Source organism: Jaculus jaculus, chromosome 19 (genome assembly GCF_020740685.1).
Source record: "Jaculus jaculus isolate mJacJac1 chromosome 19, mJacJac1.mat.Y.cur, whole genome shotgun sequence".
NCBI lineage: Eukaryota > Metazoa > Chordata > Mammalia > Rodentia > Dipodidae > Jaculus > Jaculus jaculus.
The window spans coordinates 34,882,396-34,904,932 of record NC_059120.1 but is presented as its reverse complement, the minus strand read 5'-3'; the positions used below and the strand labels follow the sequence as shown (position 1 = coordinate 34,904,932).

The 22,537-nt window shown below is 41.3% G+C and overlaps 1 pseudogene; it reads right to left on the bottom strand.

Moving 5' to 3' along the window:
* Positions 1–10,820: 10,820 nt before the first annotated feature.
* Positions 10,821–12,204, bottom strand: LOC101596260 (annotated as a pseudogene).
* Positions 12,205–22,537: the final 10,333 nt, after the last annotated feature.

Sequence of the window (22,537 nt, the reverse complement as noted above, 5' to 3'; positions counted from 1 at the left end):
TCTGTTTCTCATGGGAAACCAAGGGCCTTGGCAATAGCCTGTAATGTTTTGGAGGCAACATAGACCTTCCTGGCCAAGAACTCACCAGAAGGCATGCAATCCCTGGCACTAAAAAATTTTCTAGTAACAAAGTATGGCTTCTGGATGCATCATTTTCCAAAAATGTCTTACTCAGAATATCTTGAATTTTGATTGATCCTCCACCCCACCCTTCTTTTACTTAATCTCTTCCCCTGGCCTCACTTAGGCCATTCCACTCTATACTCTATTCTTCTACTGACATATATACAATACCATGCCCTCAAGTCCTTCCCTCTCCTCCCTCCTTTATAGCCTTTTTCTAGCTTACTGGCCTCTGCTACTGATTTTTGGTTCCAAGTCACGCACAAGTCTACACATTTGTAGCTAGGATCCACATATGAGATAGAACATGCGAAGTTTGACTTTCTGGGTTTGGGTTACTTACTTAGTATAATCCTTTCCAGATCCATCCATTGCCCTGCAAATTTTATAATCTCATTTTTCTTTACTGCTGAATAGAACTCCATTGTGTAAATGTACCACATCTTTATTATCCATTCATCTGTTGAAGAGCATCTAGGCTGGTTCCATTTCCTAGCTATTGTGAACAGAGCACCAATAAAACTGGTTATGCAAGTTTCTCTAAGGAAGTGAGAAGAGTCATTAGTATATATGCCTGGGAGTGCTGTAGCTGGATCATACAGTAAATCTATTTTTAGCTGTCTCAAGAACCTCTACACTGATTTCCACAATGGCTGTACCAGATTACATTCTCACCAACCATGTAGAAGGGTTCCTTTTTTCCACATCCTCACCAAAATTTTTTGTCATTTGTTTTCTTGATGATAGCCATTCTGACAAGAGTGAAATAGAATCTCAAAGTAGTTTTAATTTACATTTCCCTGATGGCTAAGGATGTAGAGCAGTTTTTCAGATGTTTATATGCTATCTGTATTTCTTCCATTGAGAACTCTGTATTTAGTTCCATGGCCCATTTTTTAATTGGGTTGTTTGATTTCTTATTGTTTTGTTTTTGAGATCTTATTATATATTAGTCCTGTGTCAGAAGCATAGCTGGTAAGGATTTTCTCCCTTTCTGTAGGTTGTCTCTTTGCTCTATTCACAGTGTCCTTTGCTGCATAAGCTTTGTAATTTCATGAGACCCCAGTGTGTGATTAGTGGTGTTATTTCCTGTGCAATTGGGGTTATATTCAGAAAGTCATTACCTATGCTAATAAGTTGAAGGGTTTCCCCTACTTTTCCCTGTAGCAGTTTTAGAATTTCAGGTTTGATACTAAGGTTCCTGATCCATTTGGACTTGATTCTTGTGCATGGAGAAAGAAAATGATCTATCTTCATCCTTCTCCATATAGATATCGAGTTTTCCCAGCACTACTTGTTGAAGAGGCTGTCTTTTCTCCAATGAATATTTTTGGCATTTTTGTCAAATATATATGGCTGCCTGGATGAACATCTGGGTCCTCTATTCTGTTCCATTGATCTACGTGTCTGTCTTTGTGCCAGTACTATGCTGTTTTTGTTACTACAGGTTTGTAAAATCAGGTGTGGTGATATCATCAGCCTTATTTTTGTTGCTCAATTTTGTCTTGGCTATTTGAGGTTTTTTGTGCTTCCAAATGAATTTTAGGATTTTTTTTTTCTATTTCCATGAAGAATGCCATTGGAATTTTAATGGGGATTGTATTAAATGTGTAGATTGCTTTTGGTAAATTGACATTTTCGCAATATTGATTCTTCCAATCTAAGAGCATAGGATGTCTTTCCATTTCCTAGTGCCTTCTGCAATTTCTTGCTTGAGTGTTTTAATATTCTCATTATAGAGATCCTTCACTTCCTTGGTTAGGTTTATTCCAAGGTACTTAATTATTATTATTATTAATGCCATTGTGAATGAGAGAGATTCCCTGATTTCATCCTCCACATATTTGTTGTTAGTATATAGGAAAGCCACTGATTTCTGTGTGTTTATTTTGTATGCTGCTACATTGCTAAATGTGTTTATCTTAACAGTTTACTGGTAGAGTCTGTGGTTCTTTATGCATAGAATCATATCACCTGCAAATAATGATCATTTGAACCTTTCCTTTCCAATTTGTTTCCCTTTTATGAGTGTCTCTTGCCTTATTGCTATAGCTAAGACTTCCAGTACTATATTAAATAAAACTGGGGACAATGGACACCCTTGTCTTGTTCCTGAATTTAGTGGAAAAGTTTCAAGTTTTTCCCCATTTAGTATTATGTTGTCTGTAGGTTTGTCATAAATAGCCTTTATTATATTGAGATATGTTCCTTCATTTCCCAGTTTCTGTAGGACTTTTACAATGAAGGGATGTTGGATTTTGTTAAATGCCTTTTATGCATCTGTTGAGATGCTCAGGTGATTTTTGTCCATTTATATTTCAGTCCATTTATATAGTGTATTACATTTATTGATTTGGGTATGTTGAACCATCCCTGCATCTTTGGGATAAAGCCTACTTGGTCGGGGTGAATAATCTTTCTGGTATAGTCTTGTACTGTTTGCCAATATTTTGTTGAGATATTTTGCGTTTATGTTCATGAAGGAAATCAGTTTGGAATTTTCTTTTTTTGTTCTATCTTTCGTTTTGGTATCAGGGTGATGCAAGCTTCATAGAAGGAGTTTGTTCCTTCCTTTTCTATTTTATGGAAAAGTTTGAGAAGCGATGGTATTAGTTCTTCCATGAAGGTCTGGTAAAACTCACCAGTGAATCCATCTGGGCCTGGATTTTTTTTTAGTTGGAAGACTTTTTATAAATGCTTGGATCTCTATACTTGTTATAGGTCTATTTAAATGGCTTATCTCATCTTGATTTAATTTTGGTAAGTCTTATGAATCAAGGAAATCATCCATTTATTTCAGATTTTCAAACTTAGAGGCATATATATTCTTTTCTTGTTCATTTTTATTGATTTATTTGAGAGTGACAGAGAGAGAGAGAGGCAGATAGAGAGAGAGAGAGAGAATGGGTGTGCCAGGGCTTTCAGCCACTGCAAATGAACTCCAGATGTGTGCGCCCCCTTGTGCATCTGGCTAACATGGGTCCTGGGGAATCAAGCCTTGAACTGGGGTCCTTAGGTTTCACAGGCAAGGGCTTAATCGCTAAGCCATCTCTTCAGCCCAGCATATATATTCTTAAAGTATGTCCTTATGATTTTCTGAATTTTTTTAGAATCTGTTATAATGGTACCTTTTTCATCTCTAATTTTATTAATTTTTGTCTCTTCTCTAAGGGTTTATCAATCTTGTTTATCTTTTTAAAGAACTAACTCTTCGTTTCATTGATTCTTTGGATTTTTTTTTTTTGGTTTCTATTTCATTAATTTATGCCCTAATCTTTATTATTTCTTCCTGTTTACTGATTTTTGGTTTGCCTTGTTCTTTCTCCAATGACTTAAGGTGAAGCATTAAATTGTTTACTTGTGAAATCTATAATTTATTAATACAAGCATTTAGAGCCATAAATTGTCTTTTGGCTGGGCATTGAAGCCATTGATATTAAGATTTATTATTGAAAGGTATGTGTTTATTCTTGCCATTCTTCTTGTTTTGTAGTGCTTTCTGATTTACCTTTATTTTCTTGCTTTAACTGTTATTTAAGTTTTTTTTTTTTTTCCTGTTTCTGCATGTGTGTGCTTTGCTTTCTCTTCAGCATGAAGGATTCTTTCAAGTATTTTCTGTAGAGCTGGCTTAGTTGTCATAAATTCCTTTAGCCCATGTTTGTTGTGGAATGCCCTTATATCTCTTCCAATTTGGATAAAGCTTCGTGGAATAAAATAAACTTGGTTGACAATTGTTATCTTTCAGAACTTGGAATGTATCATTCCAAGCCCTTCTGGCTTTTAAAGTTTGTGTTGAGTGATCTGCAGTTATTCTGATGGGTTTGCCTTTATAGGTGACTTGCTTTTTCTCTCTAACTGTTTTTAGTGTATTTTCTTTGGTTTGCATGTTTAGTAGTTTAATTATAACATGGCAAAGAGAGATTCTTTCTAGGTTTTGTCTGATGTTTTAAAAGCTTCCTGTATCTGCATTGGAATTTATTTTCCAATTTGGGAAAAATTTTCTTCTATGATTTTGTTGAAAACACCTACTATGCCTTTGGATTGAAATTCTTCTCCTTCTACTGTTTTCTGAATTCTTATGTTTGATCTTTTCCTAGTGTCCTGAATATCTTGAGATTCCTATTCATACTTTCCTATTAGCTTATCGTTATCTTTGTTGGACTGTATTAGGTCTGTCACCTGGTCTTCTAATTTACATGTTCTGTCCTCTCCTTCATCCATTTTACTGATGAGAATTTCCACAGAGGTTTTTTTTCTTTTTTTAATTTGACTTACTGTGTTTTTCAGTGCTAGAATTTCTGCCTGGTTTTTCTTTAGTGTTTTATTTCCTTACTCATGTCTTGTAATGACCTCCTTATTTCTGTTGTAGCAAAACTACCACCTTTCAACCTCTTTGCCTGCTCCACAGACTTCACTGCTGACTCAGTTCAGATCAAGTTGAAGAGTTGCAGGCCATCATGACAGAAACACAGATCAAATCCAACATTGATGTCCTGTTGGGTTGCTTGGAGCAGATTGCTGAGGAGCAAAGGCCAGATGGGAAAGAGGGCGATAGCAGTGGTGATGGTAGTAGCTAGCCACCAGTCCCCCCAAAAGACACACAACCCTGAGACAGCACATATTAGGGAGAAGTTGAGACTGGAGATGCTGGAGGCAAGGAAAGCTAAGCACAGGTCACAGATGATGGGGCCTTTAATTAGCCACTTGATAGAAGCAATGGCCACCAGAAGGAGAAGGATGTCACTCTCTCAGGGCTCAGCCAGGCGCCCATCCCTGGATGCCAGTCTGTAGCCTGTACCAGAGAAAAGTTGGCATTAGCCATTCCCCCTCCTAATGCAAACCAGCCAGTGCCACTCCTGCTGCAGAGTGTCAGCTACCCTTCTCCACGCATTCCCCTGTTTGCACTGCCCGGTAGAGGCGCCAGAGCACAGGGTTTCCCCATACCATCCTCTGCCTCTCCTCTCCAGGGCTGTCCTGGCTTGGGGTTTTTCTACAGGTTTGTAAGGAGTGGGGGTTGGCACAGGGAGGAAACTTGACAGTAAAGAAATGGGATTCAAACATTTTATGTGTGTGTCTGTGTGTTGAAAACGGTAAAGAGCCAGACATGGCACATGTCTTTAATCCAAGCACTTGGGAGGCAGAGGTAAGAGGGTCACCATGAGTTCAAGGCCACCCTGAGACTGTAGTGACTTCCAGGTCAGCCTGAACTACAGTGCAACTCTACATTGAAATATCAAAACACAAAGCAGACAAAAAGAAAGAAAGAAAGAAAGAAAGAAAGAAAGAAAGAAAGAAAAAAGGAAAACAAAGCAGAGAGAGAGAAAAAAAAAATGACTTAAAACTATACACAAAAATGAAGCCAGCATGGTACTGGATCAAAGACCACAAGATCAGTGGAATGGAGAAGACCCAGAACTGAGCCCAAGCAGCTATTGTCATCTGATTCTTGACCAAAGTACCAAAAACATGCATTGAAAAAAAGACAGCCTGCTAAACAAATAGTTTTAGGAAAAATGGATATCAAAACTAGATCCCCACCTCTCCCCCTGCACATCTTCATAATGTAAGATACGACACCTTGAAACCACCAGAGGAAAACACTTCAAGATGTAGTCATAGGCAATGACTTTCTGAATAGGACTCCAACTGTTCAGAAACTACGAGCAAGGATTGACAGATTGGACTATCATATTAAAAGGCTTCTGGCCAGGTATGGTAATGCATGCCTTTAATTCCAGCATTTTAATCTCAGAAATAAGGAGGAGTGGTGATTTCAAGGCCAGCCTGGAAGTATAGAATGAATTTCAGTTCAGCCTGGGCTAGAGTTAGACCCTACCTCGTAGAAAACAAAATAAAATAAAATAAAATAAAATAAAATAAAATAAAATAAAATAAAATAATAAAAAACAAAAGGCACAACAAAGGAAAAAATGAAGGCACAGCCCACAAAATGGGAAAAAATCTTTGCCAAACATTTAATTAAAAAAAAATTAAAATACCTCAAAAAATTACCAGGAGCGCAAATCAATCAATTAATAAGCAATGGAAAGGAATAGACAATTTTCATGTGAAGAAATAGAGACAGCCAAAAGGCACATGAAAAAGTCCTCACCATCCTTACCCATCAGTAAAATGTAGATCAAAATGACATTGAGATCCCTCTCATCCCAGTCAGAATGGATATCCTTATGAAAACAAAGGGAACTCTCATTCACTGTTAGGAGGGATGTATTACATTCAGCCACTATGGAAATCAATGTGGAAACTCCTCACTATATTTAAAATAGATCTACCATATGACCCAGCCATAACGCTTCTGGAAATATATTTCAAAAAATATCCAAAACAAACGAACAAAACAACCCCAGAACAAGCCAACAACAACAACAACAAAATGCGTGCTTTCTATCATATATGGAAGCTAGGAAAAGAATAGACATAAAACTAAAAGAAAAAGTACTAGAGGGCTGGAACAATGGTTAGTGGTTAAGGTGCTTGCCTGAGAAGCCTAAGGAGCCAGGTTCAACTAAGAACCAATGTAAGCCAGATACACAAGGCAGCACATGCTTCTGGAGTTCGTTTGCAGTGACTAAAGCATGCCCATTCTCTCTCTCTCTTTTTCTCTCTCTAATGAATAAATAATAAATAAAAGTTACTTTTGAAAAAGTTTTTTTAAGTATGTGGAGAAGGAAGGGGGAAATGGAAGGATGAATAAAAAGGAACAAGATGAGGACCAGAGAGATGGATCAGTGGTTAAAGGCACTTGCTTGCAAAGCCTTCTGGCTTGGGTTCAATTCTCCAGTAACCATGTAAAGCCAGACACATAAAATTGTGCATGTCTGGTGTTCATAGCCACTGGAGGTCCTGGTATGTCCCCTTCAAATAAATAAAATATTTTTTAAAAGAGGTGACTATGATTCAAGAACATACATGATGCATTTACAGACATGGCATAATGAAATTGCTTACTTTTTAAAATATCTATTTGTGTGTGTGGGGGAGGTGGAGAGAATGGGCACACTAGGGCTTCCAGCCCCTGCAAGCGAATTCCAGAAGTGTGCACCAGTTTGAACATCCGGCTTTAACATGGATGCTAAGGAATCAAACTCAACTCAGGTCTGTAGGCTTTGCAAGCAAGTGCCTTTAATCACTGCTCCATGTCTTCAGCCTACTTACTTTTTACTTACTTTTTAATATTTTAGTTGATATACAGAGATTTAGGTATCATCCATTCTATCTTAAAATATAATTTGTTTTTATTAATTCCTACACCGCACCATCCCCAACCACTGTCTCTCTCCCAGTTTCCTTCTCCCCAACATCTTCTCCACTTCCGTTTACATGACACATATGTCCTTTGGTTCCTCCATCCTCCATCTTCCAGCTCATCTCTTCATACTAGCTTCTGGATATAGGTCTACCTTTATATGTTTAGCCATATTTTCCCCTACATACATATGCTTCTAAATATTACAATCTTAGACCAGCATATCATTGACACCATATGGCTTTAGTTTTTCTGAGTTTGAAACCTCTTGCTCTTAATAGTCTAAACTTCATAAAAATAATTCAATCTGTACTAAATATGTATTAGTGCTTCCTAGTCTCTGAACAGTACAGTGTAGCAGTTACTTGGTATTTACACTATGTCAGGCATTATAAATAATATACACAGAAGGAAGTGCTTATTTCAATGTAAATACTATGTTGCTGTATACGAGGGACTGGAGCAGCTGCAGCTTTTGGTATCTGTGAGGAGTTCTGGAACCAATCTCTGATGACACCACCCAAGTATGATGCACATGTCTATATTTCATACACCATATGCCACACATTTTCTTTTCTTTTGAGGTAGGGTCTCACTCTGGCCCAGGCTGACCTGGAATTCACTCTGTAGTCTCAGGGTGGCCTTGAACTCGCAGCAATCCTCCTACCTCTGCCTCCTGAGTGCTGGGATTAAAGGTGTGCGCCACCACACCCAGCTTACTTTACATATTTTTATTAAGAAAATTACATGTTCGCTAAAACATGCTGACGATTTAGAAGAATATACGCATGAGTAGTAAATCTCTTGCACCAACTCCCAAGTCTGAAATCACTAACAACTTTTTTTTAATTAAAAATACTCATACATTAAAAAGTTATGGTGAATGATTTTAAACATTTTTAAAAACTTTTTTATTGAGGGTTTCCATAAGTATAGGCAATAAACCATCATAATTACCACCTGCTACCCCTATTTCCCCCCTCCCCAATCTGCCCTCTATTGAATCCCTTCCTCCTTCCAATTAGCCTCTCCTCTATTTTGATGTCATCATTTTTTCCTCCTATTATAAAGGTCTTGTGTAGGTAGTGTCAGCCATTGTGAGATCATGAATATCAGGGCCATTTTATGTTGCAAGACAGCATTGTAAGTTCTCCTCCCCTTCCTTTGGATCTTACATTCTTTCTGCCACCTCTTCAGCAGTGGTCCTTGAGCTTTGAAGGCTGGGATAGAGATGTCTCACTTAGTGTTGAACACTCCACGGTCACTTCTCAGCACTTTGACCAGTTTTGCAATACCCCAGTGGTCACCACCATCAGAAAAGAGAAGCTTCTCTAACCACAGGGAGAGTAGCCTTAATATATGGTTTAAAGGGTAGTTTGCTGGGAATAATAAATGTATTTAGTCAGAAAACAGTTGTAGTATCCCTCAAGGCTTATGACCTCCCAAGCCATAGACTTTTGGCTAGGTTTTCAGTACTAGGTGTGAAGTCCCTCCTGTGGGGTGGGCCTTAAATTCAATCAGAGAGCAATTGTTTTCCCCTAAAACAGACATTCTACTATTACACCAGTTGGTACATTTGGGCTGGCTGGACAGCTGTAAAGCTTGCAGGGTCCACTGATGGTTAAGACTATTTATATTTTTTATTTTTTACTTTTTTAATTTAAAAAAATATTCATTTATTTGAGTGTATGAGAACTGGACGTGGTGGTGCACACCTTTAATCCCAGTACTCAGGAGGCAGAGGTAGGAGGATCGTCATGAATACAAGGCCACCCTGAGACTACAATAGTGAATTCCAGGTCAGCCTGGACTAGAATGAAACGCTACCTGGAGGGGAAAAAAAAAAAAAAAACTACAGGAGTCAAGCATCTTATTCCCTCTTGTACCAAGTGAAGTCCTAGTGTTGATCACAAGTTGACCACTGAAACTAATTCAAATATAGACCTCTGCCTACTGGGAGGTAAGACTGCCTCTTATTTAACTCTAGGAGAGGCCAAGTTCACCTTGAAAGAGGAGGCTTAAACTTGCAGGACTTGACCTTGGCAATGCCTGCAGGTTAGAGGACAGGGAGGTCAGGTGCTGCCCATTTGGTATCCATGGGGCAGTACCAAATGCCATACCCCCTTCCTGGCTGGCCTGGGAGGACTCTTCCTTCCCAAGGGGGCTGATTCAGAAACAAGCATACAAACCCGAAGAGATCTTTCGAGGACTTTCTGGAAGTTTCTTTGAGCACAAAAATGGTTTTCTCCCTTCTCTGAAATGTCCTAGGTTCCTTATATGGTGCTTGTAATTGCCTCCATCTTCCCAGCAGATGGATGAAGCCAGTGCCAAGAACAGAGCAGGAAGGAGATGGTCTTTGTTTATCACTCTACCATGTCCCCTGGTCAGGATTTCCTGCTGTGAGATCTTAGGCCTGCCTGTGCTGGGATGGCTATGTGTCAGGCCAAGTGACAGGGAAATGCCTCTATCTGAACATCTAGGTGAGGCAGCAAAACGAAGGTGCATGGAAAGGCAGTCATGGGTCCTCATACCCAGAAGTGCTCTACAGCTTTCCATGGAGCTCATGCCTTTTCAGCTGATGAGCACCTTCCTCTATCACCCCGCAGGCCAAGCCTCCATGTGGCTTCCACAGAGGCTGCCTTTTCTGGCGACCACAAAGCAGCACGGATTTGCCATTAGTTTATCTGTACTAATTGCTGTCCTAAATGCCTCGTTCATTACCAGTCAATGCAGAAATGCCAAATCAAGCCCAACTCAGGAGGAAGGACAACAGCTAGAAAGTCAGGGTAGCCCAGAGACACACTGCATATCAGGGGTATTGGGGCACCTAACCACCTCTGGACCAGGGAGGGAAAGAAAGCTTGCTGTTCCCCACATAGCATTAATTCCATTTGCCAGTATTTAGACATGGATAAAGTTTGATCCCTCCATACACTAATCCCCATCAAGTATTTGTGCTCAAAGTCTCTAGAAGGGACTTTTAGGAATGAGCAGTAATGTAGGGCACCTGGTGACACTTATTGCTAGGTGACCCTGGACAGTTTTATTACTTTATCCCTGAACTTCAGTTGCCACATCTATAAGATGGAGATAAGAATAGCGTCCATTTCATAATCATGATTATTTACACTGATGCAAAGAAAACCCTTCAGTATGTGCTCTGTACATGCTAAAATCTAACAGATGTTAGTTACTGTTACTTACACACCAATGTCACCAAGCAGGGATTGAACACTTCACACAGGAAATAGAAGTTTTAGCCACACATATTCTAGTCCTGACACACAAGCCATCCTACCCATTAGTCCAAAACCCATCATGAGTTTCCTTATTCTTCTTGTTTAACTCAAGACAACCTTCCAATTGGCTTTCATCTACAAAATCAAACAAGATGTAATTTGGGTTGCTCAGGGAGGCAAGACCCTAGAATTTAATCATCAAATTTGGCAGACTTGGAGGCGTTCCTATCGATATAGAAGAGTTTGTTTGTGGTGGTGGAGAATCCAAGGCCAGCTCCACAGCTATATTTCCAGCTCATGGCTTGGTCGTAGTCCTGCGGCAAGTTCTGCTGTAGTGTGTCCACGGCCTTCTTGTTGAAGGCCATGTTGGGTCTCCCAGTCATGTTGGGGGGGGGGGCGGTTGAATGAAGGGGAAAGATGCTTAAAGCCACCCATCAGTTTGAGAAATTTCAGTTTCTGGTCCTCATTTTCAAAACCAGCAGTATCCCACTGAGAAAACGGGGTTCCCATCCACTTCCTGGGTTCTGAAGCTTCTGTCTTGCCAGACTCCCGATCAATCTCTTCTTGCAAGGCCTTTCGCCTCACCTGGTCTATGTAGGTTTCATCCATGTTGCCTTTCTTTCCCAGCATCACCTCCAAGTCTGCATCAGACACCTCCTCCTCCCCCAAGGGAACTTCTGCTACTCTGTGCTCTTTCCTTTTCTTCTTTTTCTTTGTTTTCACTGCCAGCTCCTCACCAACTAGCTGTTCTTCCTTTTTCTTGGACTTCCCCCTTTGTCTTCCCTGGAGATTTCAGGCTGTCTCCTATTGAGATGTAGTCTAGAACTCCAGCTTCAACCGGCTGCTTCTTCCTTCCTCTCCCGGGGCTAGTCTCTATAGCCCTACTGTGCCTAGAGTGAACCTGGAGGGTGTCGCTCTCATGGGGGGCCTTCTTCTTCTTTTTCAAGCTGTGCTCTCTGGGGCTACCTTGCTTGCGTTTCTGCCCCAAGGCCACCTGACCCTCAGTCTCCTCCTTCTCCACTGAGGCTGCATACAGAGAATCGCCAGCCTCACACAGCCAGGGGTCCTTGATGGAGAAGGCTATGGCATATTGTGTCTTTTTCTCCTTCTTGTGCTTTTTGAGTTTCTTGCCAGCTTGCTCACCTCCTTGCCCTGTTTGGGGTCAGGGGAAGTCTTCAACTTGAGCTTTGGGAACCAGCCAGAGATAAGGACTTCCTTTTCTTTTTCTTCTCTCCACTAAGACATTCCAGTTGGTCAAGGACCTGATTTCTAGCACCGAGTGACTCTGTCAGTCTGGCACATACCAGGGGCTCAGGTTCTGAAAACTCCTTACAAGGGGTATGGCGGTCCTTCTTTTTCTTCTTTTTCTTGCCCAGAGACATCTCGGAGTCCTGCCCCTGACCCACATTATCAGAGGGGGATTGGGCCTTGTAGGAGAAATGTCAGAAAAATAATCGTCACTATTTAAGACAGAGTACTGAGTCTCGGGTTCTTTGATGACTGCAATCTTCTTTTTTTCTTTTTCTTCTCTGGGACCCCTGGGCCCAGGTCTACTTTGTGGGTCTTGGTGATCATTACCAGTCCACCCGCCCGACGAGTGCCCCGCCTACACGTGAGCGCCCGCTCCACCGAGACCCGAAAGTCAGCCGCGAGCCTCCTGGTTAAGACTATTGATGACTTTTCTTCTCCCAAAGGCTGTGTGCTGTGCAGCTCTTTCTAGTCTCTTGATAGCTAGTTAATAGGGAGGAAGCTTCTAGCTCAGCTCCAGTTCAGTTTCTCAGTAACCTGCAAGCCAAGTATGTGGAGTCTTCAGCAGTAGGGTCTTGTCATCTACTTCTGGTGGACAATCAAGAGCTTTGGTGATGGCCTATAATGTTCTGAGGACATCAGGGGGCTCCCTGGCCAACAACTCACTGAAATATATCTCACCCTGGCACTGAAATTTTTCTAATAATAATCTATGGCTTCTGGGCACAACCTTATATACCTTCATAACATACTTCTGTCCAAACTCTCTCTCTCACTCTCTCTCTCTCTGTTTTTGAGGTAGGGTCTCACTCTGGTTCAGGCTGACCTGGAATAGTCTCAGGGTGGCCTTGAAGGTGATCTTCCTACCTCTGCCTCCGGAGTGCTGGGATTAAAGGCGTGTGCCACCACACCCAGCATAACTCTCTTTAAAAAAAAAAAAACAGGGCTGGAGAGATGGCTTAGCGGTTAAGCGCTTGCCTATGAAGCCTAAGGACCCCGGTTCGAGGCTCGGTTCCCCAGGTCCCACGTTAGCCAGATGCACAAGGGGGCGCACGCGTCTGGAGTTCGTTTGCAGAGGCTGGAAGCCCTGGTGCGCCCATTCTCTCTCTCTCCCTCTATCTGTCTTTCTCTCTGTGTCTGTCGCTCTCAAATAAATAAATAAAAAAATTAAAAAAAAAAACCATATGTTGTTAGCTACTAAGAAGTAGGTTTTCATATAGTTTATACCTAACATCTTAAATTTTAATTAAACCTTGCTGTCCACAAAAGCCTTTCTTTTTCCCATAGGATCCCCATCCCACTTCCATGCTAAAATCCCACTGATTTAAATTAAATATGCTTTCATTACCATGGGCTGGAAGTTATTTACTGAAGCATGGGAAGTCCACTGGTGGCTACACAGCTGGAGGGCATGATTCCCTTTCTCCCAGCAATCATACATTTCAGATTTACAAACCTCAAAACCACAATGTGAAAGACTGGGGAATCCCATTGAAGGAAAATTTTATACCTATAATAACAATAGCCTGGTACTGATGGGTTTTCACGGTTGGTGGCAGGCTCAGCCCATTCTTGACAATAAACTTTCTTTCAGTGGGATTCCAGAAAAAGCAGAGGATGGGCAGGGCACCTGTGGAAATTTTCAGGCCATCCTATTTCTGGTGCAAGGGTATAGCAGTGGAGGCCTTCCTAGAGGGCTCTACTGTGACATCCTTTTGGCAGAAAAGGACAGGAACCTTGAGGAAACTTCTCGCCACTCAGTATCTGGGCCCTTGGCTTTGTCACCCCAAATCACCAGAGAAAGGTAATTGGGTAAGGATATGGGAAATCCAGTTACAAGGCCAGGGATATTCAGGCCTACCACTTCCGGGGATCAAGAAGGCTGTTGGAAAGAGCTGCGGAAGAACAAAGAAAGTCGAAGTGTCCACTAGCAAGCAGCCTGATGCCCACTAGCAGCACTCGGACTGGCCAGGCCCAAGCTTCTCGGAGCCTGCGGTTCCTGGCACTTCAGAAAGGGTCTTACTGCATCCTCAAAGCACCTCAGAAAGAGACAACCTCAGCCCCAGACCACAGAAGAAGCAAGGATTGAGAGAGGAGGCAAAGTCCTGAGAGCCAGCGGAGGAGCTGAGCCTCTGCTGTGTCAGCACATCTCTGAAGAAAGCCCCTCTCCTGGGCTGAAGCTGAGCAGAAATGGAATAGGATTTAAGACGAGTGTTTCCTTTGTTCTGTTTAATAATATATATAATTCTATTTCTAAATAATGTTTCTAAAAAATTTGCAGAATGATGCATATAACTTGTATTTATTATTTGGGTAATTTTATGGCAAATACAAACTTGAAATAAAAGAATTTTCTTAAAATGTAAAGTTTGGCAGATTTCTCTTTAAAAGAAATTTAAATATGTCTTGCCAGGCATGGTGGCACACACCTTTAATCCCAGCACTTGGGAGGCAGAGGTAGGAGGATCACCGTGAGTTCAAGCCCACCCTGAGACTACATAGTGAATTCTAGGTCAGCCAAGACTAGAGTGAGACCCCACCTTAAAAAACAAAAACAAAAAAAATAACAAAAAAGAAATTTAAACCATATTTTAACCATATACATGATTCAGCAGTTCCACTTCTTGGCATTTACTTAAGATCAATGAAAATATATGCTCACATAATCACTTTTTATTCAAATGCTTATAGCAGACACATCATGGCCAAAATCAGACATTGTCCAAATCCATCAATTGGTAAATGAAAATCGATATGTTGGTAAGAGCTGTAATACTACCTATCCATTCAAAGTTGGACAAACTACTGATACATGTAACAGATGCTCATAAGATGCTTCGAGAAAAACCTTTGACACAAATGCTACAAGTTGTGTTATTTATGTGAAATTTCCATGGAGATAGAAAGCACTTCAGTTTTGCCTCGAGTGGAGGTGGCAGCAAGGACTGTCTGCCCATGATAAGGTTGAAGTTGTGAGGCAGTGGGCTAGTTGTGAAACTGGACTGTGGTGATGGTTCATAACTGCATGCACTCACCAAACCTTGTCCAACCGTACACTTAAAATGTGTGCCTTTTATGGGGAAATTAGGCATCAGTGAAAGCAGAAAGAAGAATAATCTGTTTAGGAAGTGGTCTCTTATTAAGATATATATATTTGGTTAAAGATAAATAGTCTGAGCACAAACTATTTTTGGTGGAATATAATTGGCAATGTGGAATCTGCTCAGCAAGAAGAAAAATAAAATATGAAAAAGAAATTTTAATTATCCCTCTTTTCTTCCATCCCTCCTCTTTACCCCTCTTAGACCTTTCTACTCCCAGTATTCTGCGCCTGTACTCACATATCTACTGTTTCCCCACCCGGAAGCCAACCCCTCCCCTCTCTCCCTCATTACCTCTTTCTAGCTTCTTAGCCTCTACTTACTACTGACCTTCACTCCAACTCACATACAAACCTCAACATTTGAGGCTAGGATCCACATAGGAGAGACATGCAGGATTTGACTTTCTGAGCCTATATTATTTCACTTAGTATATTTTTTTCCAAGCCCATTCATCCCTACAAATTTCATAATTTAATTTTTCTTTACAGAAGAATAAAACTCCATTGTGTAAATGTAGCACATCTTCATTATCCATTCATCAGTTGAGGGACATCTAGACTATTTCCATTTCCTAAGTGTTGTGAATAGAGCAGCAATAAGCATAGATGATGCAAGTGTCTCTAAGGTAGTGAGTAGAGTTCTTAGGGTATATGCCAAGGAGTGGATTATATTTAATTATTTATTTATTTTGATAGAGAATTTTAAAGCAAATCCCAGATGTCATGTCATTTTACTAAATTATGTTAATATTATATTAAGATGCTTATTGTAAACTTAGATGGAAAATATTTTGAATTCTCCATGAAGGTTTCTTTAGCATGTACCTAACATTTTATTTAATTTTGAAAATATCCTCTTTCATTTCAAAAGGGATCAGGTGGGAGTTAAAACTGTAATAATGATTTTGTGACTGTAAGTACGGTTTATTGTATGTACACACACACACACACACACACACACACACACTATGCCATCTGTGGTGGTTTGATTCAGGTGTCCCCCATAAACTTAGGTGTTCTGAATGCTAGGTTCTCAGCTGATGGATATTTGGGAATTAATGCCTCCTGGAGGGAATGTATTATTGGGGGCAGGCTTATGGTCTTTATAGCCAGTTTCCCCATGCCAGTGTTTGGCACACCCTCCTATTGCTGTGGTCCATCTTATGTTGGCCAGAGGGTGATGTCCACCCTCTGCTCATGCCATCGTTTTCCCCTGCCATCGTGAAGCTTCCCCTCGAGCCTGCAAGCCAAAATAAACCTCTTTTTCCCAGAAGCTACTCTTGGTTGGGTGATTTCTACCAGCAATGCGAACCGGACTGCAACAGTAAAGTGGTACCAGGAGTGGGGTTGCTGATAGACACCTGACTATGTGGCTTCAGTCTTTTGAAGCTGATTTTCAAGAGGAATGTGGAAGGAGTTGAAACCTTGGCCTAAGAGATGCCTTGCAGTACTGTAAGTACAGCCTGATGGACTAATCTGGTCAGAGCTAAAAGACCTAAATGCAGTAAGAACTATGGACTGTGAGGTTTGGCTTATGAGGGTGAGAAAGAGCTGTGCCTGGACTGGGCTAGCAGTTTGTATGAGAAGCTTGCTCTTGTGCCTGTGTCCTGAGAAGTTGTGCAGGGTTGCATTGCATAGAAATGAACTGGTGTGAGCAGAGGGATATGGCACAGAAAGAAAAATCTTTGGGTGAACTGTTGCCTGTTCAGCTGCAACTGAGAGATTACAACCTTTGAGACTGGGCTAGCTGACCTACTCTGGGGCAACAAGAAGAATGTAGACTCTTTTGAAGGGGCCTGAGTGCTCAAGGAGTGTCCTGTTCTTCAAAGTCTGCTTTATTCCCCCCTGGATTAACAAATTGGCACCCTACCTGGTATCGTGGAGTATAAGAAATGCTGGAAAGAGGGTCATTGAGTTTGCAACACGGTCTTGTGTTTTGGAAATGGCCATGGGCAGTGTGAAGCGGTTTTGCTGGTTGCCTACATAGAGACCCCATGGGGCCATGAAGATGAACCGTGGCTTGCAGTGGAAACCCAGTGGTGATGCCGGGACCATGAGATGGCTGCCGAGGAGCTGCCGGCCCCCGTGAAGTTTCCCAGGACTGTGAGTAGCCTAGCTGGAGGGGCGGAATTGGAATGCCAGAGACTTGTTGCTGGTTAGAATTATCAGACTTGAAGACTTGTCACTGGCTAGAGTTGCTGAACTTGAAGCTACAGAGTTTGATGTTTGCCCTGGTTGTTTTAAATCTTGTATTGGTTGAATGTTTCTTTGCTATGCCCAATACCATCTATTGCAGTGTGAATATATATTCTGTGCCATTCTGGGTTTTTTGAGGTTATATTTTGGTATTATGGCTCAGTTAAAAGATCTTGAACTTTGGGCATGTATGAACATCTTTGGGATTGATAAAAACTATGGGACTTTTAAAGTCAGACTGAATGCATTGTATTTTACATCATGCACGGATATCAGTTTTTGGGGGCCACGGGCGGAATGTGGTGGTTTGATTCAGGTGTCCCCCATAAACTTAGGTGTTCTGAATGCTAGGTTCTCAGCTGATGGATATTTGGGAATTAATGCCTCCTGGAGGGAATGTATTACTGGGGGCGGGCTTATGGTCTTTATAGCCAGTTTCCCCATGCCAGTGTTTGGCACACCCTCCTATTGCTGTGGTCCATCTTATGTTGGCCAGAGGGTGATGTCCATCCTCTGCTCATGCCATCGTTTTCCCCTGCCATCGTGAAGCTTCCCCTCGAGCCTGCAAGCCAAAATAAACCTCTTTTTCCCAGAAGCTACTCTTGGTTGGGTGATTTCTACCAGCAATGCGAACCAGACTGCAACACCATCCATGCCACACAGCTTTCTCTGCGAGATTCTGTGAGGCTGCATCTCTTTTGGTTTTTCACTTGGGCCATTTTCTCATTTTTTTCCTTTCCCTTCTTTTGGAAGAGCTATTGGAAATGGTTAGCAAATAAATACTCTTTTTCTCATTTCTCTGAGTGATAAATCTGAAGATGTGAATATAAAAGGGCAAGCTATGATTTAATATGGTGTCTTTTCTAATTCAAATGACAGCTAAGTTTTCTGATCACCTACATCTTAGTAATAGAATTTAAAACCTGAGTAGATTATAATATATTATGGTAGGTTGAGAAGTCTGTACATTAGTTCCAGGAAAGTTGCTAGAAATATAAATAAATTATGTTCCTGGCTACAAGGAAACATAAATAACCCTCACCCACCGAGGCAAAGCCTAGTCATGCATTTCTAGATTGACAGCCACCATTTCTCCTTAAGTATCTATTTTCTAGGTAGCCTGGAAATCTGCACTGCATTTTAATAAATGTTCCATTTATTTGCATTGTGTGGGACATGAAAGCTCTTCTGTTATTGATGAGTAACAGTGTTTTCAGGAAATTGTGGTGTGACACAGCCTTTTTATTGCTTAGTCTTCCATGCTCCTCTGTTAAGAGTCTCATCAAGAGACGGAGGTGGGCAGCGACAGGACGATACTTCTGAGTGTCTGTCTGAGGAGCTGAGAGGCAGCAGCCTGGGCGGCAGGTGTGGAGATTCATTTGGAAGCTGCTTTGCAGATCAAGAGCACTTTTCCCTTATAGCAAGGGGTGGCTGGGGCAGCTGTCAGAGATGTGTGGCAGGAAGAGAGCCTGGTACCCGTTGTGGCTGGGGCAGTGCTGTTAGAGAAATGAGGCAGAAAGCGTGGAGGGTGGTAAAGGCCCTTGCAAAGTATTGCCCATTACCACTCTGAGTCCGTGCTGTCCAGTGAGAAGGTGCATAAGCCTCATGTAGCTCTCTGCCACTTGAAATGGGGTTAGTCCAAATTAAGACATGCTGTAAGTAAAAATAAATGCTGACTTTCAAAGATTTATTGTGGAAAAAGAATGTAAAATCCTAACAATGTCCATATTGATTGCATGTTGAAGTGATTTATGTTTATTTTCATAATTTTAAGTATATATATGTGTGTGCGTGTGTGTGTGAGAGAGAGAGAGACAGAGAGAGAGAGAGAGAGAGAGATAGGGGTAAGGTGTTGCTCTAGCCCAGACTGACCTGGAATTAACTACAGAGTCTCAGGCTGGCTACAAACTCACAGCAATCTTCCTACCTCTGCCTCCCAAGAGCTGGGATTAAAGGTGTGCAGCACCATGCCCTGCTTAAGTATACACTTCTCTTTAAAGCCTTTTAAAATATTTCATTTCCACTTATTTATTAGGAAGAGAGAGAGAATGGGTGTGCCAGGGCCTCTAGCTACTGCAAATAAACTCCAGATGCATGTGCCACCATGTGCATCTGGCTTACATGAGTTCTGGGGAGCTGAACCTGGGTTCTTAGGCTTTACAGGCAAGTGCCTAAACTGCTATGCCATCTCTCCAGCTCAAGTATGCTTTTTTTAAAGAGCAGTTTTAGGTTCATAGAAAATGTAAGGTTCTTGTATAACCTCTTGTCCTCACATAAAAGTAGCCTCCTTACCATCGAAATCCTACACCATGGTGGCTCATTTGTAAGAATTCATGAACTAAAGATGACATGTTATCACTCAGAGTTACCCACAGTTTGTATTAGGCTTCACGCTTGGTGTTGTTTGTGCTATGGGTTTTAACAAATGTATGGCTTGTACTAGTCATTATAGAACCACACAAAATGGATCCACTGCCTTATATAAAATCCCCATGTCATGTCTATTCATTCTTCCTCCTTCCAAACTCCTGGCAATTGGCTGATCTTTTAAACTATCTCTACAGATTTGCCTTTCTTGAGAAGGTCATATAATTAGATTTGCATTGCCTTCTCTCAGCCATGCTCATTCAGGTTTCCTTCATGTCTTTTTGTTGTTGTTTATTTGCGTGCATGTGAGAGAGAGTGTGGGCAGCAGGCCTCTTGCTGCTGCAAAGGAACTCCAGCCCCATGCACCATTTTGTGCATCTGGCTTTACATGGATACAGGGGAATTGGACCCAGGGTGGTAGACTTTGCAAGCAAGCACCTTTAATGGCTTTGTGATTTCCCAGTCCCTTCATGTCTTTTCATGCCTTGTTGGAGTTCATTTGCAGTGGCTAGAGGCCCTGGCACATCCATTCTCTCTTTATCTGCCTCTCTCCTCACTCTCTCAAATAAGTAAAAAAACTAAAATGCCTACTATGGAAAATCAATATTTAAATTATTTCGACTTGTTCTGCTTTCCTTTTTCAGGTGGTTGCTAACATAGCACCGTAGAGAATTTTGGCAAACAGTGCTAGCAGTCATGAGTTATCATCCAAACATCCTCCCGATTTGAACACCTGCCTGGACCCTGTTGCTTCCTACAAAGAATATTCCTCTTGAAGGCTTTTTTCTGTTTTGTCTCTTCTAATACCCCCAAGTGCTCAGCCCTGGCCACTTCCCAAATGACAACTAAAGCACTTATGCTGTAGTCAGGACAGGGAACATTAATGGCTCCAGTTAACTGCACTGAGCTCTTGGGTGCATATGAAAATGTAATATTGTGATTTGTTCACAACCAAAAACCTTCTTCTTAGAAGAGACAAAAGAAAAGTATTAGGAGTTAAACATCTGGTTGCTAGAATACTTAGAATTTATCTTATATTTATATGTAAGTTATATTGACATTGTTTCTGAAAATAATTGGAATAGGAGTTGATCCAATTATAATCTGATTCATTCTTCTTTTGTGTTAGAACTATTTATCTTAACATTCTCAGTGAGAGCCATATGGTCCCTAGATGAGAAAATATTCTTTGCAAGTGAAAAAACTTACTTTCTGTGGTTGTTTGATTCAGGTGTTCCCCCATAAACTTCTGTGTTCTGATTGTTAGGTCCCTACCTGGTAGCAATTTGGGAATAGGAGCCTACTGGAGGCAGTGTATTGTTGGAGGTGGGCACATGGGTATTGTAGCCAGCTTCTCCTTGCCAGTGTTCGGTATACTCTTCTGCTGCTGTTGTCCATCTGATGTTGGCAGGAGGTAATGCCCATTATTTGTTTACATTATCATTTTTCCCTGCTATCATGGAGCTTCCCCTTTAGTCTGTAAGCCAAAATAAACCCTTTCCTGCCACAAGCTGCTCTTGGTTGAGTTCTTTGTGCAGCAACTCAAAACTGGCTGACCTGCATTGGGACAATAGGAAGAATGCAGACTTTTGTGAAGGACCCTGAATGCTGAAAGAATGTCCTGTTCTTCAAAATCTGCTTTAATCCCCCCTGAATTAACAAATTGGTAGCCAACCTGGTACCATGGAGTATAACAAAGTAGGAAAGAGAGGGCCATTGAATTTGCAACACCATTTTGTATTTTGGAAATGGCCATGGGCAGTGTGAAGCAGGCTTGTTGGATTACCTGCTTGGAGGCCTGATGGAGCCATGCGGATGAACAGTAGGTTGCAGTGGAGACCCAGTGGAGATGCCAGGACTATAGGATGGCTGCCAAGGAAAGCTGCCAGCACTGGTCGACAGTTTTAGGGACTGTGAGTAGCCTAGCTGGAGGGGCAGAATTAGAACTCCAGAGACTCCTCACTAGTTAGACTTATTGGACTTGGAGACTTACTTGGAGCTACAGAGTTTGATGTTTGCCCTGTTTGTTTTAAATAGTGTATTGTTGAATACTTCTTTGCTATCCCCAATGCCATCTTTTGCAGTGTGAATGTTTATTCTGTGCCATTATGTTTTCCTTTGTTTGTTTTTCTTGGGGGGTATTACAGCTCAGTTAAAAGATCTTGGACTATGAGGATGTTTAAATATTATTGAGATTGATAAAACCTATGGGGACTTTTAAACGTGGACTGAATGTGTTGTGTTTTACATCATGTATGGTTATCAGTTTATGGAGGCCAGATGTGGAATGTGGTGGTTTGCTTTAGTTGTCACCCATAAACTTTTGTGTTTTTAATGCTTAGGTCCCCAGCTGGTAGCAATTTGGGAATTGAAGCCTCCTGGAGATAGTATATTGTTGAGGGCAGGTTTATAGATGTTAAAACCAGCTTCCCTATGCCAGTGTTTGGCACACTCTCCTGTTGCAGTTGTCTAACCTGATGTTGGTCAGGAGGTGATATCCACCCTCTGCTCATGCCATCATCTTCCCCTACCATCATAGAGCTTCCCCTCAAGTCTGTAAGCCAAAATAAACCCTTTCCTCCCACAAGCAGCTCTTGGTCGGGTTCATATATCTGTGGATTAAAATTTCCCATGGGACAAGTACTTCTTAGTGTGTTGATCATGAAAGGCTGGCAAAGGGCTCATGTGCACTAGATAGACATTCCCAGAATTTATACATGACAACTGAACTTTTAACTTAGACTAGTTAATCTTCAAAGATTCCCCAGGAGGGTAAGGTGTATAAAATAGAAAAAAAGTATTGAAAACCTTATATTTATATCATATTCCATCTCTAACCACCTCTGTATGCAGTTTTGCTCTGGGGTCCTATGGGAGAGGGAAAAGCTGAAGGGTGTTCAAGATGTCACCAAATAACTACCTCACTCATCAGCAGTTTTCTTCATCATCTTTTCTCTCCCTCCCCACCCCCTCTCTGTCTCTGTCTCTGTCTCT